A 15,917-nucleotide genomic window follows, 5' to 3' on the forward strand; every position below is an offset into this window, starting at 1 on the left:
AAAAGTCATTATTGATACTACAACCATGAAACAAACCAGTGGAAGTAGAGAGTGTATCTTTCATATACAATTCATGCCAACTCGCAAGTTTAATACGAGCCCTGTGTTGATAATTAAATGCACAATTTTTTGGTTGTTTTTCTAAGAAATTTGAAAGGTAATTAAAAATCCCACCATTTTTGGCACAATAGTCGGAGAGTTACCAAAGGCACATTTTTTCTTGCATTGGTTTGAATTTCATATTTTATTATGCATAAGAGATTTTTTCTTTGTTGTTTTTAGATTAAATGATATAGGTCACTTAGATATATTGATTGAGTTTATAAATATTTTTGTGGTGTAGGAAGAGAAACCCATATTACTGACCTTTCTTTTGTGGGAAGCTTGGAAGAAGGAAAAGAAAAGAATCTATGCCAAATGAAGAGGAGGCAAGGGGATGTCAAAGTCTTCAAGCTTGAGTTACGAGACACTTTATGGATTTCATGGATTTTGTAGCTTTGAAAATCAGAATTTTTTTGTTGGAAAATTCTTCTTTAGCATTCTTCCCACTCCTCCATCCCTCATGGCTCTTTTCTAAAACACACCTACTCTCTTTGGTTTTAGGTAAAAATTACACTAAATCAATGTATCAATGTTTAAGAAATTAATGGTTGGAAATACTATACTTAAGTCTACTTGGTAAAGTTTGATTACCTATCTCATCTCCTCTTTTTTCTTTGTGAAATACTATTGTAGGATTGACATTGGTACATTTAGTATCTATATCGTTCTTCTTTAGAACTAGTAAGCATCATGGGTGTTAGAAAATCAGAAAGGCGTGAAGATTCTCTTTTATTGATAATTACTTCTGATATTTTGTAGTCTTATTATCTTCTTTTTTTGTTCTTATTTTATATTTGTTTCTTCAAGAAATAATCAAATCAAAACATGAAGATCAACGATACCAAATGTAAGCACTCAGCTATGGATAAAACCCCTCTCCTGGTGAAAACCCAGTCAAACTCTTCAACTAGTAAATAAAATTGAGATAAACTAAGACCTTAGACTTAAAATACCTTACTCCTACACCAATTCAGCCTTCCAAGATGATTTACCAAACTCAAGTAGTCTCTTCTTGTCCAACATCTTCAGCCTAGCAACAATCCAGAATTTCAGCCCAACTACACTATTAGAATTTTGGCCCTTCCAACAACCCAACAACTTCACACATGTGATACAAAGAGAGAAAAAAATTGACTTCTTATGCTTGATAAATAATTCCTTCTCCTTCGCTAGGGTTTCCTTCCTCTTCCTTGAATTTTCACCCTTTTTTACCTCCAGCAACTACAGATCGAACTTGTTGTGGATGTGCTTCAAACGAGTTCAAGTTTTTTCCTTTGTGAGGTCGAATTCCCTTGATGAGGTCAACTTGTCCTTCTTTAGGCTGACTTGGTGGAAGAGACCTAAAATACCTATTTTACATTAAAATAAATTTCTTTCTTGATAGTTGAAGCCCACGAAGGGTCTTTTACATTATGACAAGGACTAGGACTCTTAACATAAACCCTAGAAGCCTACAATGGAGGATTTTACCTAAAAACCATTGACCCAAGAATGAATCCCATGATTTAATAAGTCAATTTATTTTATAATAAAATTCCTTTTTTTCTTTCCTTTAACAAATATATTAGATCATGCCTCAAATACAATTATGAAGACCAACACTAGTTACATTTTTCAACACTCCCTCTTAACTAGGGAGGTATTCATAATTACACATATACAAAGGTACATGGAATATCTCAAAGTGATATACTCTATGAAGAGTTAAAAGCACACACAGTGCTATAGATAAGATACCTAACCAGGGTACTCTAAGCGAGTGGGACTAAGGTGTACTCAAGCTTTAGCCACTTTAGGTACCATAAGGATTTTAAGCTCTAACACCGAACTAGGGATCTCGGTGCATATCTGAGGTTGGAGCTCCATGACCAATTCCACCCTCCCTACTTTGGGATATAGACATCAACAAATAGGTTGGTGAGATGTCCTCCCGAGCATTTTGTTGCCACAAGATGCTTTATCTCTCCTAACTAAATTAGATATATCTCCCCCACTCCAAGCATTCTTCAAACGTTCAATCGTTTTACTAAAAGATCCTTCACAATCACAATCCCAATCATAAATAACCTTTAAATATATATACAATTAAACAAAAACCTTCAGGGTACTCAATCATTCTTGATGCTACTCATATCAAGTTATCCAAATACAACTTTGTCAGAAGCTTTCGTATTTCACTTCTTTAGTAGCATTAAATACACTCTTAGTAATTCACAAGTATTTTGTTTGCAAATTCATCTATAGTAATTTCATTCATTCTTTGATTTCATTGTTTCTTGAAGGTATTTACTATGACTATCATAATATTCCCTCCCTCTTAACTAGGGAGATATAGCCTTTATTTTATCCAAGCTCCCTCTCAACTTTAGGGAGATCAACAACTTCCTTGTTTTATAACATTGAAGAAACTTCAATTTTTCAAGGCTTCATTCTTCGTCATGGCATCAAGGTCATCTTGATCATCATTATTCTTATAGCTTCCTATATCATTGTCATCATCATCTTTAATCACGAACATCTTCAAAATCTTAAAGATTATATACCTGAAAAACTTTAATAGCAAGTACAACTAAATACAAATATATAGAAGCATGAAGTTAACTATACCAAAATCATATCATTATAATTGAAGCATCAAAATATGCAAACATTGGACATTATATACCTAAATCTAGTTAGGTTCATAATCAACAAGAGACACATCTTTTTACATACTAGACTCCAACTTCTTGCTAGGGTTTTGTCATGAACCCTAGACTCCATCTTCGAGACATAAAGACTTAGATATAAAAAAATTCAATCAAATAACTATCGAAATCATAGTATTATACTTCTAATGTTTCAACAATATGCTTTTAGAATTATATGTTAGACTCTACTAGGGTTTGTTGCGAACCCGGATTTTATTATCAAATCTAAATCATATCAATAATAATATAATCATGTCCTAGAATATCAATCTCTACTAGGGTTTTTGTTACAAACCATATATTTCACAAACTAAAATATTAGGTTAGAAAACTTGCATATACATATCTAGGATGCACTAGAATTTCACATCAATATCTACTAGATAAACCCAAGATACAAACATTAATACATCAAAATTAGATATACGACATTTTTTATCAGGCTAGGGCTTTGATTATACAGACGAATATACACATAGGGTTTCATTCCTAGGATATTATTTTAGTTATTACAAGGGTTTTGTTCATAAACCCTGATTCAATAAACCCTAAAAATATAGGGTTTCATTTAGACATTAACAACAAACCCTAAAGGGCTAGGGTTTTTACCATAACATTGTCAAAACCCTAAACTTCAAAAGAATAGGATTTCTAGATTTTATCAGCAATCCCTACGTAGACTAGGGTTTCATAATCAACGTTGACATACTTAGCATCAAGAGGCTAGGGTTTTACAATGAGCCCTAAGGATTAGGGTTTCACAGAAATAAACAAATGACGAGATAATATGACAAAAGTGGATTCAATCTAATGATTAATCACCCTAACAAGAATATTTATGATTCAAACCCTAGACATAAAGATGTCAGTAATATAAAGAAAATTTCAAAAGAAGAAATATCATACCTTTTGCATAAAGAGAACTATATAACAAAACTTGTAGTCTAATACATACCTTGAGTTGTTCTTTAAAAAACCTTGTAAGACATCAATTCTTGAAGGGATTATTTTGCAACTAAATTTCTTTCATGATTCAAATATTTCCTTTGAAATCTCCTACATAACTTTTGTGCATTTTGCAAGCTTTCCTAACCAAGGAAAATATTTAAAAAAATAAAACTATTAGCATATAATAAAAACAAATCTCAATGTGAGGAGGAAACCAAACATAAAAGAGGAAAAAAGGAACAATATTTTTATCTTTTGATAAAATGGTGGAGGTTCCCTCTTAATCCAATATTTTTTAGGGATACCTACAACTTATCAAAACAATGCAAAAGTTTTAAAAAGATATATTATATCTACAAACTCTAAAACCACAAAACAAATACATTACAAAACTTAAAGTAGAAGGATATGCAAGGGATAGTATCCCTAAAATACTTTAGCAAATACATATTTCACTTGATATTCTTTAGACTTGTTCTTCTTTAGTGGACCTTCATCGACAAAATTTTCATGTTCTCTCTCTCTTCTTATTCCTTGGATTCTTGGGACATTGACTTTTATAATGTCCCATATTATGACAATTATAGCACTCAATCTTTGACAGATCAACCTTATTCTTTGGTCCTTTGAACTTCTTGAATGTTCCCTTCTTTTGTTGATGAGCAGAGTAAGCATTAGAAGTGTTGTCTTCTTCATCCTCCTCTTGATATTTACTGCATGCATTCCACATTTCTTCAAAGCTTGGAGTATCATTCCAACTGCTAATTCCTTATGCAAAAGAGATCCAAGATTTTGGTAGACCTAGTAGTGCAACATTCATGAATTCTTTCTATGGTACAAATTCCTCAATGGCTTGGAGTTCATCCCTTATTCTATATATCCTTATAAAATATAATGAAATAGTATAATATTTTGCCATATCTATTGTCCTTAGTTCATTATTGAGGCTAGCTATCTGACCAATGTTCTTGCCATGGTAAATAACTTGGAGGGGGCTTCATACATTTCTTGAGTGGAATATATTGGATATGTACGGGATTAGAGTTTCCTTCACTCCATATACTATTAGATGCATGGTCAAGATGTCGGTTTCACTGAATTTCTCCTTTTATGAATCATTTGTAGGTTTTTTAACTTTTTCTTGAACAAGATCGGAAACTTTATGCTTAGCAAGAATAAAATATATCCTCTTCTTCCATGCCCTATAGTCAGAGGCTCCTTCTAGCTTGTTTTCAGACTTCAATGTCATGTCTTCTTTTCTTGACATAGATAGCAAACTTTTCCCTTCTTATATGATCCTTATTTTCTTCCTTCCTCCTTAACCCTACTTTCAATAGACCTTCAAGCTACCTTTTTCTTTCCTCCTTCACCTTAGCTTTGATATCATGCTAGAAAATCAGAAAGGAAGAAATATTTTGTTATATTGATAATTACTTGTGATATTATTGTAATATTATTATCCTCTTTTTATGTTCTTCTTTTATCCTTGTTTCATCAAGAAATCATTAAATCAAAACATGAATACCAACAACACTAGATGTAGGCACTTAGTCAGGGATAAAACCCCTCTCTAGGGGAAAACCGAGTCAAACTCTTCCACTAGTAAATCAAATTGAGATAGACCAAGACCTTAGATAAAAAAGACCTTCCTCCTCCACCAGGATAGCCTTCCAAGACGATTCAACAAAATCCAATAGTCTCTTCCTGTTCAACAACTTCAACCTAGCTACTTCAGAATTTCGGCCCTCAGCGACTTCAAAATTTCGACCCAACTACCGGACGACAATTTTGGCCCTTCTAGCAAACTAGTAACTTTTTACGTGTGAGACAAAGAGAAAAAAAATTGAATTATTATGCTTGACAAATAATTCCTTCTCCTTCGCTAGGGTTTCCTTCCTCTTCCTTGAATTTTTCACCCTTTTATGCCTCCCGCAACTGCAAATCGAACTTGTTGTGAATGTGCTCCAAATGAGGTTGAGTCGTTGCCTTTATATAGTGAATTTGTGAGCTCAAATTCCCATGATGAGGCTGACATGGTGGAAGAGACCTAAAATACCTACTTTACCTTCAAATAAATTTATTTATTGATATATGAAGCCCAAGAAGGGTATTTTACATGATGACAAGGACTAAGACTCTTAACATAAACCCTAATAGCATAAAATGGAGGCTTTGAGCTAAAAAACATTGGCCCAAGCATGAAACCCATGATTTAATAAGTCAATTTATTTTATAATAACATTCCTTTTTTTCTTTTTCTTTCCTTTGACAAATACATTACATCATGACTCAAATACAATTATGAAGATCAACACTAGTTGGATTTTTCAACAATGGGGTACCTAGGTGACTGAGTAGATGGGAATATGTCCATAAGATGACCAATAGTTAATTTCTTACATTAAGGTCGATGTTTAACCCTAGAGTGAAATAGGTTCCTAGTCAACCTATACCAATATTCTAGTGTTTGTCCCAAATGTACAGTTGGTTTCCAGCTAGTATACTGCTCCTAATCATGGCCTGGAAAGTGAATAAAGGAGTATAATCATCTGATAGATTTAATCCAAGATCTTTCCATAGGATTTCATGTTTCATTTTCCCTAATTGTTTCATTTTATGTTACTCAATCATTATTATAAGGATATGGTCCATGATTGTATCATTAGGACTCTCATATGCACCCCTAAGTGAACATAAGTTGACAGTAGGGGTTTAGAAAGATGAGTGTTCAATATTAATGTGCAGAAAGAGTAGATGAAAGAAACATGAGTGAAGGTATGGTGCTCTATTGTTATAAATGGGTGGATAGACTTTGTCAAATTCCTATGTTTCAATATCTAGTTACATGCCTAGAAAGGCCTTTCTTTATTAGAGCTATTCATTGTTCTAAAAAGTGAAAATATGAAACTTTCAAATTTGAGCTTCCTCGAAGAGGTTTGGGTTGCTAATTTCATGCAAGTTGTGCCAAATGTAGTGGAAATTTGTAGATCAGCCAAGTTACTAATTCATAGTAAATATGAGAATATTTTTTGGACCCCTTGTTATGTGCATGAACTCAACAATGCATTGAAAGACATTAGAAAAATTCAATTGATATCCACCTTAGTGAAAATAATGAGAGATGTGAATATGTTTATCTAAAACCACAACACCTCCTTAGCCATGTAAAAGCCTCACTCGAGGAAGGAATTCCTCAATCCCATAGAGTTTATGTATGCCAACAATTAAGAGTCTTCAAAAGGATGTTGGAGGTGAAATCTCCATTGCGAGCCATGGCCATGGAGGAGGTGAATTGAATCCATGGCAGGTGATGGGAAGAATATTGGGATCTGGATATTGGATAATGATTGGTGGATAACTTGTAGTTATCTCGTGTCATTATTAGGCTCCATAGTTGATGTCATTCACTAACTAATACATATTTTTTAGACTTTGAGAAATCTATGAAAATTTTGATAACAAGTTAGGTCAAGAAAAGGAAATGATTCATGAGAAAAAGGCCTCCTTAAAGTTCTATAAAAATCAAATTCGACTCATATTCAACATAGGTGAGATCAAATGAGAGAAAATTTCAAAGTTGGTAGTGTATGTACTTAACCCAGGATGATATATGGAAAGGATTGGTAGAACTCCTCCCGATTGATGATCTAAAGATCAAGAAGGGATTTTGAGTTGTTATTAAAAAATGTACAATGTGAATGAGGGTAGAACATTTCGAATAAAATGGATTTAGTCTCCAAATCTCAATGGACCCTTCAAAAAAATTGATGTGAAGGAATATCATAGAGGCATGATATGATGACCCCATTGGTTGGTGGAAGATGCATGAGAATGATGCTCTAGAAATCCAATATCTTTCTTATTACTTATTGTCTTAGATTGTTTGATCATCCATAGAATATAATAATTGGTCCACATATAACTTCATCCACTCTATCAAGAGAAATAGACTTACCTCTAAGAGAGTAGAGAACTTAGTTGCAACGCACCGTGCCTTATATCTTGCACATAAAAAGACACTAGATTATCAAATGAGACAAACAACATAATGGAATGTGGATCTAGAGGAGGATGCAAAAATACATGAGTAAGATGGACTAATGTGTCATAACATGGTTTGGTTCGTGTGCCACTGGTTACTCATAAGGATAAATCTAACTTAGATAGTTACAACATATTATGTAGAGGACCAATGAATGGATTGATCCCTCGATACTCATTTGGTATAGATTTCTTATAGCTAGTTTTAGTTTTCAATTTCATTGCCCAAACTCCTTACTATTTTTGAATAATTTTAATTTGATTCTAGACATTGATCCTTTACTCTTTGACTCATCACTCCTTACTATTTTTGAGTAATTTTAATTTACTATTTCAAACTTTAATGTCTCCTATTTGTTGGAAAATGTAACTAGTTTTAGTCTTCATAATTGTCATTGTACTCATGTCATTATGTATATCTTATGTTACAATCAAAAGAAGAAAGACAAATATTATTTTTAAGCATGGGTTTCATGCTTCTTTTTGTTGGTCAACTAGTTCAAGCATGCATTTCATGCTCCTAGGGTTTGTCAAGCCAAAATTGTTGGAGAATGTAGTAGGGAAACTATTAATTCCATTTTTTGTTAACCTTAATAATTGCTTGTGAACTTTGTGTTGGAGAGGTAAATCCCCTCTACGGATAGAGGCGATCCCTACTAGCCCAGCAAGGGTCTAGCAAAAATCACACAATGCTGCTATGAATGCTCCTAATTACAATTAAACAAGAGGTAAAGAGCACCTACTTGGATTCCCGTGCTGTCGTTTGACGAAGAGATGTTGCCTTCGCTCCTTCGCTTTCGGCTGGTCACAATCCTCCGCGATCCCCGCGAATAGATACCTGCACACACGAAGAGGAAACAAACGCAAGCATGAAATCTAGTAAAAGCAACCATACATCAGTCAGAAAAGATGTGATTCGCATTTAACCATTGCATGTACAAATGAGAATGGAACAATAGTAGCAGTCATCTATTATTAATCGAAAATAGAGAAGAGTACAACCAAATGTTCTGACGTCGGTATCCTTCTCAGGAGGGGCCAGTCAGCAAGCATCTCAAGCATTCACCTTTGGAAGTGGTTCCCTCAAGACAAGAAACTCTCTCTCACACTAGCAACACAACACAACCTTCCCTAAGCTATCAATCACTTCCACACTTAGCACACCAAATACCTATAGTAGCAGCAATCTGAGCACTATAAGCTCTACACAATCCAAGCTATTCCAAACTAGCTGCTCATGGTAATGATGGAAGTTTATATAGGAGAAGGAGCCTCCTAAAAGGGTGGAAGGATGAGCTTATCCTTGAGGGAAGTGGTTGCAAAGGGTCGAACAGACATGCCATAGAAGGGAGTCGATACTCACAAAGCCAACAACCAAACCTGGAGTGATCTGGAAAGCTAGTTGTTGGAACAAATTCGCCCAAACAGGATCAGCGCGATTATAAGGCAACTGACGCGCTGACGTCGCGCCTCGATAACTGGGAAAGTCATGTCAGTGCGACTCAATACAAGCAGAGACGCGCTGGCGACCAGCATGGAAAAGTGATGTGCTTCCGCGCTGGCAGCGCACTGAATATACTAAGAGACGCCGGTCAGCGCGGATATTTTAGAGACAGACACGCTGATGAGGAAAACTTTAGAAAAGTGGATTTTGGGCCAGTTCAGAAGGCATGAACTTGATTATTTGTGAATTCTTGACACAGCAGGGTAACTGACAGGGAAGCAGTGACAAATTACTGTGTAACAGATGCCCCCTAAAGCATGAAGACCGAGAGAGTGGGAGGGGTGAAATGCTTTACAACACGTTGCCGAACTGGAACACCACCAGGAAGGACCGAATATCTCTGATAATCAAGTACATGCAGTCTAGGCATGGGCGCAGCCATCCAAAAGACATGCGAAAAGGTCTGTGGAATGGACGCAGCCACCCAGCTAAAGAGACCAGAATAATGATAAGGTATGGTCGCAGCCATCCATGAAGACTCAGGTATGGGCGCAGCCATCCATCAATGAGTCATGTAATGATCATCCACAAAATCGCAGCCTGGACCATAACAGACAGGGATCCAGGGTCTTGTGCTCCATCCCGACCCGAACAAAGTACAAGTTCAAGCGTGTGAATACATGAGTTGGAGTCGAACACGCATGAACATCGTCTGATTACCAGTCAATGATTAAAACTGTTAACAGACGCAAGAGGTACCACCAATAATGACAATGGCCCTCAAGGTACTAAAGGTACAATCCGTGGAGTGTGAATTAATGAGCTGGTGTCGAACACCCACGGAATCATTCGATCGGAGGCCAATGATGTAAACCTCGCGTCGAACACGGAGAACCTGCCATTGAGGCATGCAGGCTCTAAGGCACCTGAAGGGAGTCTCTAAGTCACCTTCCTGGATAATGAGCTGAAGTCGACAGGAAGTGACCTTGACCGAAGGTGGGCCATAATGTTTCCCACATCATCGACACGAGACAGAGGTAAAATGATTTGTGTGAGATAGCAGATGAGGTTGTATTATTTGCAGAGGTCAACTTCTCTTGAACATATTGGCGGCACTATAGCGGATTTGGCAGTATTTGACATCAAATGAGCAAAGGGTATGATAACGATGGCAATGAGCAGATGAAAGGCCAAATAGGATAACCCAAACCCACGGAAGCCAGTGAAAAGCGAGATGAGATGGTCCCACCCAGACACGAAGCAGAGGAGTGCCATGTTCAAGAGCGACATACTGCCGACACGACTTATGATTACAGTTCCATTTTCCCCACCATTTCTGGTGGGTACCCCGATTATTTTTGAATGACAAGCTTGACGGGGATAGCATATGCTTGAAGAGTGTCATTTCGACAATGTCCGATGTCATCAAGTGTTTAACGAGCCTGACAAAGGGAAAACTCGGCGTCTTTTCTTGTTTAGAGAGTCTGAAAAGACAGCGGAAAAGGAGACTCCAGGGGGGGTCCTTTTTCGTGCAGTTGTGTCTCTCGAGCCCGAAAAAGTATAAAACCATGCCCGAAAGAACCGCCCGACCATTACGATCGAGGAGTACTTTTCGTAAATAGTGCTTTCGACCTGAAAAAGTAAAAAAGCGGTCGGAAACACGTCGTTTTAGAGCCGATAACGAGTGCGAAACGACAAACACCCGGCAATCTTTTTAAGTTACACGGTCAGAAGAAGAGCCTAAAATGACCGCCTTTCATTCCCTTTAACGAGCTGAAAGGAGGCTCGGCCATCTTTTCTTGTTTTGTGTCGGAAAAGAGCTCAAAGACGACATTGTTCGCGATCAAGTGATTTTAGGATCATTATGATGGTCACCGTTTCGAAGGACCTGCACAATGAAAATACCCGCATAAATCCGTTCGACATGTTAAAAACATGTATAAAACAGTACAGAAGCGTAAAATCCATGGGCAAAACATGACCATAAACCCATATTCGCAAAAATTAAAGTCAATTAAGCCATTTTTACTATAAATAGAAAGGTAAATAGTCATTTTCACCATTGTTACCAAATTGAGCCTCTGAGAACGTTGTGAAGCTGTGAAGTTGACGGAGCCAATTCTTCCTCGTGCGGACACCATTTGGCGAACGGCTTGCTCCAGGTAGGTTCTTCTTGCCACGCGCCCTTTTTTGAGCCTTTTTATTCGTAATTTAACGGTGGGATTGGCCCAATTGGGCGAGTTTTTGAGCCATGGGTGCGCTCTCGGTCAGCGCGGGTTTCCCGCTCGGGACCGCGCTGACCGATGAAAAGTACACATACCAAATTTCGGGTCAGCGCGGAAAACCCGTGTTCTTCCGCGCTGACCTGAAGAAAATACAAAGGGCCGCCATTTTCAGCGCGGCTGTTTTAGAAACAGCCGCGCTGGCGCAGTTAAATTTTGTTTTTAATAATTTGAACGTGAAAATTTTATGCACCGGCGTTCTAATTGCTTTTATTGTTTATGTAGGACACAATGGCCTTCCAGTGGCAAGAGAGGGCTCACGATGTTGAGGATATAGCCGCTTTTGCAAGAGCGGATTGTCGAGATGCCATGCGGGCATGTGGATTTTTAAAATTCTTCCTGACTCCACGCTTGAGAGCTCATCATGACTTACTAGAGTTCCTGATCCGGTCATGGAACCACATAGACGGCAAATTTACCATCCGTGGTAAAGACATCGAGTTTGACTTCATGGACATATATTTCTTGACTGGTTTGTCGCGCCGGGGTGCGAGGCCCATTCTGGAGGGGCAGCGGCCCAGCGGCGAGACTCTCGACCAACTTATGGCTCGAGTATGTCCAGAGGCAGAGAAGACGCGGAGTGGGAAGGTGTCGATTCCCACGGTGAGAGACATAGTTCTTCGCACCATCCTGTTTATGGTGACCCGGGCAGCGGGAAGCTTGGCCAACCACGAGGCCTCGAAGACCCACCTGCTACTAGCTCTTGACTGTCTGCAGCCTACAGTGTTTGATTGGGCCACTGCGGTGACCAACAGCATGAAGAGGCAACTCAACAACTGTCGACGCGGAGAGTCGAAACAGTTTGGCTATGGGTCGCTCCTACTCCCACTCATTCTGGAGCGGGTGCCAGTCATGCGGCTGCAGACTATAGCCGTGGACCCTCCCAGGAGTCCGCGGGAGACGAGGGCCACTCGATGGGCTCGCATCATGCCACGCGGGGGTGGTGGTCGGCCAGCTCATTGGGGAGTGGTTTTTCGAGAGTGGTTGGAGCATCAGATTGTTTTCGTTGAGGATTGGCCATACGCAGGTATGGATTTCCGCAACGATCCCGACATGCCATTACCGCCGGGAGACCACTGGGATGATGGAGGTATGACACTTTGATTTTCTGAATTTTTTAATGTTTTTTTATTTTAATGCATATGTCTTAACAAATGTCGCCGTGTGCAGATGTGGGACCTGTCAGACCCGTCGGCTTAGCCCCAGAGGCACGGAGAGAGGGGCAGGGAGCTAATGTCCTTGCCTTGGTCCCTCCTGGAGTTGTTACTTCTGAGACCATAGCTCGCAACCTTGAGGGGTTGCTGGTGGGCGTGCCAGACTATCAGGGAGTTGAGGAGATTCCCATAGAGCACCAGATCCATACAGTGGGGGTGGCACCCAGGGTGCACCGCCTGTTGAGGCGGGTGGCACGAGCGGCTGTGTGCTATAGAGAGCACAACCCAGCACAGTAGTCGCCTAGGTTTCTTTTTGATGTTTTGAGAGACATGTGTCTCGAATGTATGGAGAACAGTGACTCTTATTTTTGACACATACATGTATTTTTTGAGCGCCTTAGTGCGCCACACGATATATATATATATATACATACCGATTTTTGGATGGATCTTGTTTACATATGATGATGTTTTGCTTACGTTATGCAAATGTTCAGTACAAATGTGATCTTATGTATGAATTGCACAATAGATGACCCACGTATTTTAATGTTTTTTAATGCAAGCTTAAAAGCACACACTGCACGCATGCAAACTATGCTTGAGAGAATATTTACATATGCTTTACTTTATTATGCTTCCTATGTCTTCTTGTATGATGTTATCTATTTCACAAATGTCTGTCTAATACATAATTCGCCAATGCATCAGTCAACGTGTTCAATCGTCTCGGAATATGCTGATATGTGATATAATCAAAATTCCTTTCTAACAATCGGACACGTAGGTACAACCTTAGGATACGTTGGTCTCTGACGGAATATCGCCCGTTGAGTTGATGAACGACCAGTTGGGAGTCCAGGTTGACCATCATTGCTCGAATGCCGAGATCGACTGCTTCGGCTAGTAGCTCAATTACGGCACTGTATTCAGCAACATTATTAGTGGTACGACCGAGACAGACTCCTTGAAGATCTAGCAATTCTCCGTGAGGATCGTAGATCGCCCATGCCGCAGAAGACAAATTGCAGGTACTACGGCAGGCGCCATCAGCGAAACCAACATAAGGTGCGCTAGACATCTGCACGAGAAGAAGAAAACACAATAAGAGGCAAACACGCTTTCACACGAAAGCAAAATATGAAATCATGCACACCAAACACACGTATGTACAAAGCGAGTACATGAAGTCATGCATAATATTTCTTCAGATACAGCCCGTTGCGGGGCTTGTCAAGAGGATTTCCTTCGTAATCAATCAACTCATATGCGCCCTTTTGTAAAACTCTTTTCACGATATAGGGACCTAGCCACATGGACTCGAGTTTTCCTGCCCCCAGCTTATCTTTAGCTTGATCGTAGAGCAGTACTAGATCTCCCTCAACGAAGGAACGAGAATGAATATTCTGGTCAAAGTGAGCTTTGACTCTCTTCTTTTGCTCTTCGATAGCCAGAGAAGCTAAACGACGAGTCTCGTCTAACCGTTCTAGGTACAGAAGCCGTTCCTCCACTGGAGTGGTGTTGGGAAGCAACTCGATAGCTAGTTTCAACGAAGGAATCTCACATTCGACGGGAAGGGTAGCTTCCAGCCCATAAACCAATTGGAATGGAGTGAAACCGGTGGCATCCTTCACGGAAGTCTGGTAGGCCCACAAGGCTGGGAACATCATCAGATGCCAATTAGACTTGTGCGTATTGACGGTGCGTTGAAGCATAGTGATCAAAACTTTGTTCACGGCTTCGAACTGACCATTAGATTGTGGATAGTACGGTGTCGAACTATCCTGGCGCAAGCCTAGTTGGGTCGTTAGTTCTGTCATCATGTGATTACGGAAATGCTTTCCGTGATCTGTGACGATAGCCTGAGGGACTCCGAAACGAGTAATGACATGATTGAATAAAAACTGCGCCGCTGTGTAACCGTCTTCATTCAATGTAGGCATCGCTTCGGCCCACTTGGTGAAATAATCCACAACAACGATAATGTACCCATGCCCCCTGGCCGAACGAGGGTTACAGGACGTATAATCGATGCCCCATTTGGCAAATGGACCGACTGTGACCACAGGGTGCAGCGGTGCGACAGGTGAACGCATCTTCCGGTGGTAAACCTGGCATTCGTGACATGCACGTACAGCAAGGATGCAGTCCTTGAAGATGGAAGGCCAGAAATAACCAGCACGGAGGATCTTCTGGGCGGTAGCATATCCGGACATATGGCCGCCACAAGCGCCGGAGTGGCAGTCATTCAAAACGCGCTCAGCCTCCTCGAGAGTCAAGCAACGGCAGAGAACAGAATCAACGCCAAGGCAGTACAGGGTGTCGCCCAAAATGCGATAGGGTTGAGATTGGTGACGAATTCGCCGTCGAGCATCTTTCGATACATTTGGACGGAAGGAAGACGTCTGTAAATATACAATAATGTCCCCGTACCACGGGTCGAGGGTGCTGATGAGAAACAATGTTTCATCCGGGATATGCTCCTCTGAGCGAGATGGTGCAGAATGAGATGGTAAGGAACAGAGTAGTTCCGCAAAGACCAGAGATTTCTTAGACTTGGCTGCAGTGAATTCCAAGTCAAACTCTTGGAGGATTACAATCCACTTCGAGTATTTGCCCCCCAGCAGCTGACGTGACAAAATGTAGGTCATGGGGTTGCAATCAGAGATCACGGTCGTCGTGCGCAACAGGATATAATGACGGAATCGTTGGACGGCACAGACAGCTGCCAATGCCAACTTCTCGACATATGCATAGCGAGTTTCCGTATCCAGAAGGTTGCGACTAAGATAATAGACAACGTGCTCGGTGCCAGTATCATCATCCTGCACTAAAACCATGCCGATGGTGGTGTCAGCAGCGGCCAGATAGAGGGTATAGTCGCGGTGGTAATTCGGAGGTCTCAAGAGCGGAGCTGAGACAAGAAGGTCTTTGAGACGCTCGAAATATTCCTGGGCGATAGCATCCCAACGAAAGGGTGTGTCTCGCTTTAACAACCGTGTGAAGCCCTTAGCCACCTCGGCATAATTTGGAATGAATCGTCTGAGAAAGTTAGCTTTACCCTGCAAGCTCTGCAATTGCTGCAAAGAGGCAGGGGGAGGAAGATTCAAAATGGCCTCGACTTTGAGGGGATCCAAACGGAAGCCTTCCCGGGAGACGATGAACCCGAGCAGTCGGCCAGATTCTATGCAGAAGACACACTTATGTGGATTGAGTCGAATACGGTAGTGTCGACAGCGGAGAAATATTTCGCGTA

Source organism: Pinus tabuliformis, chromosome 4_1 (assembly GCF_031772625.1).
Source record: "Pinus tabuliformis cultivar Carrire ecotype Pingquan chromosome 4_1, CPIR1, whole genome shotgun sequence".
In the NCBI taxonomy this organism is placed as follows: domain Eukaryota; kingdom Viridiplantae; phylum Streptophyta; class Pinopsida; order Pinales; family Pinaceae; genus Pinus; species Pinus tabuliformis.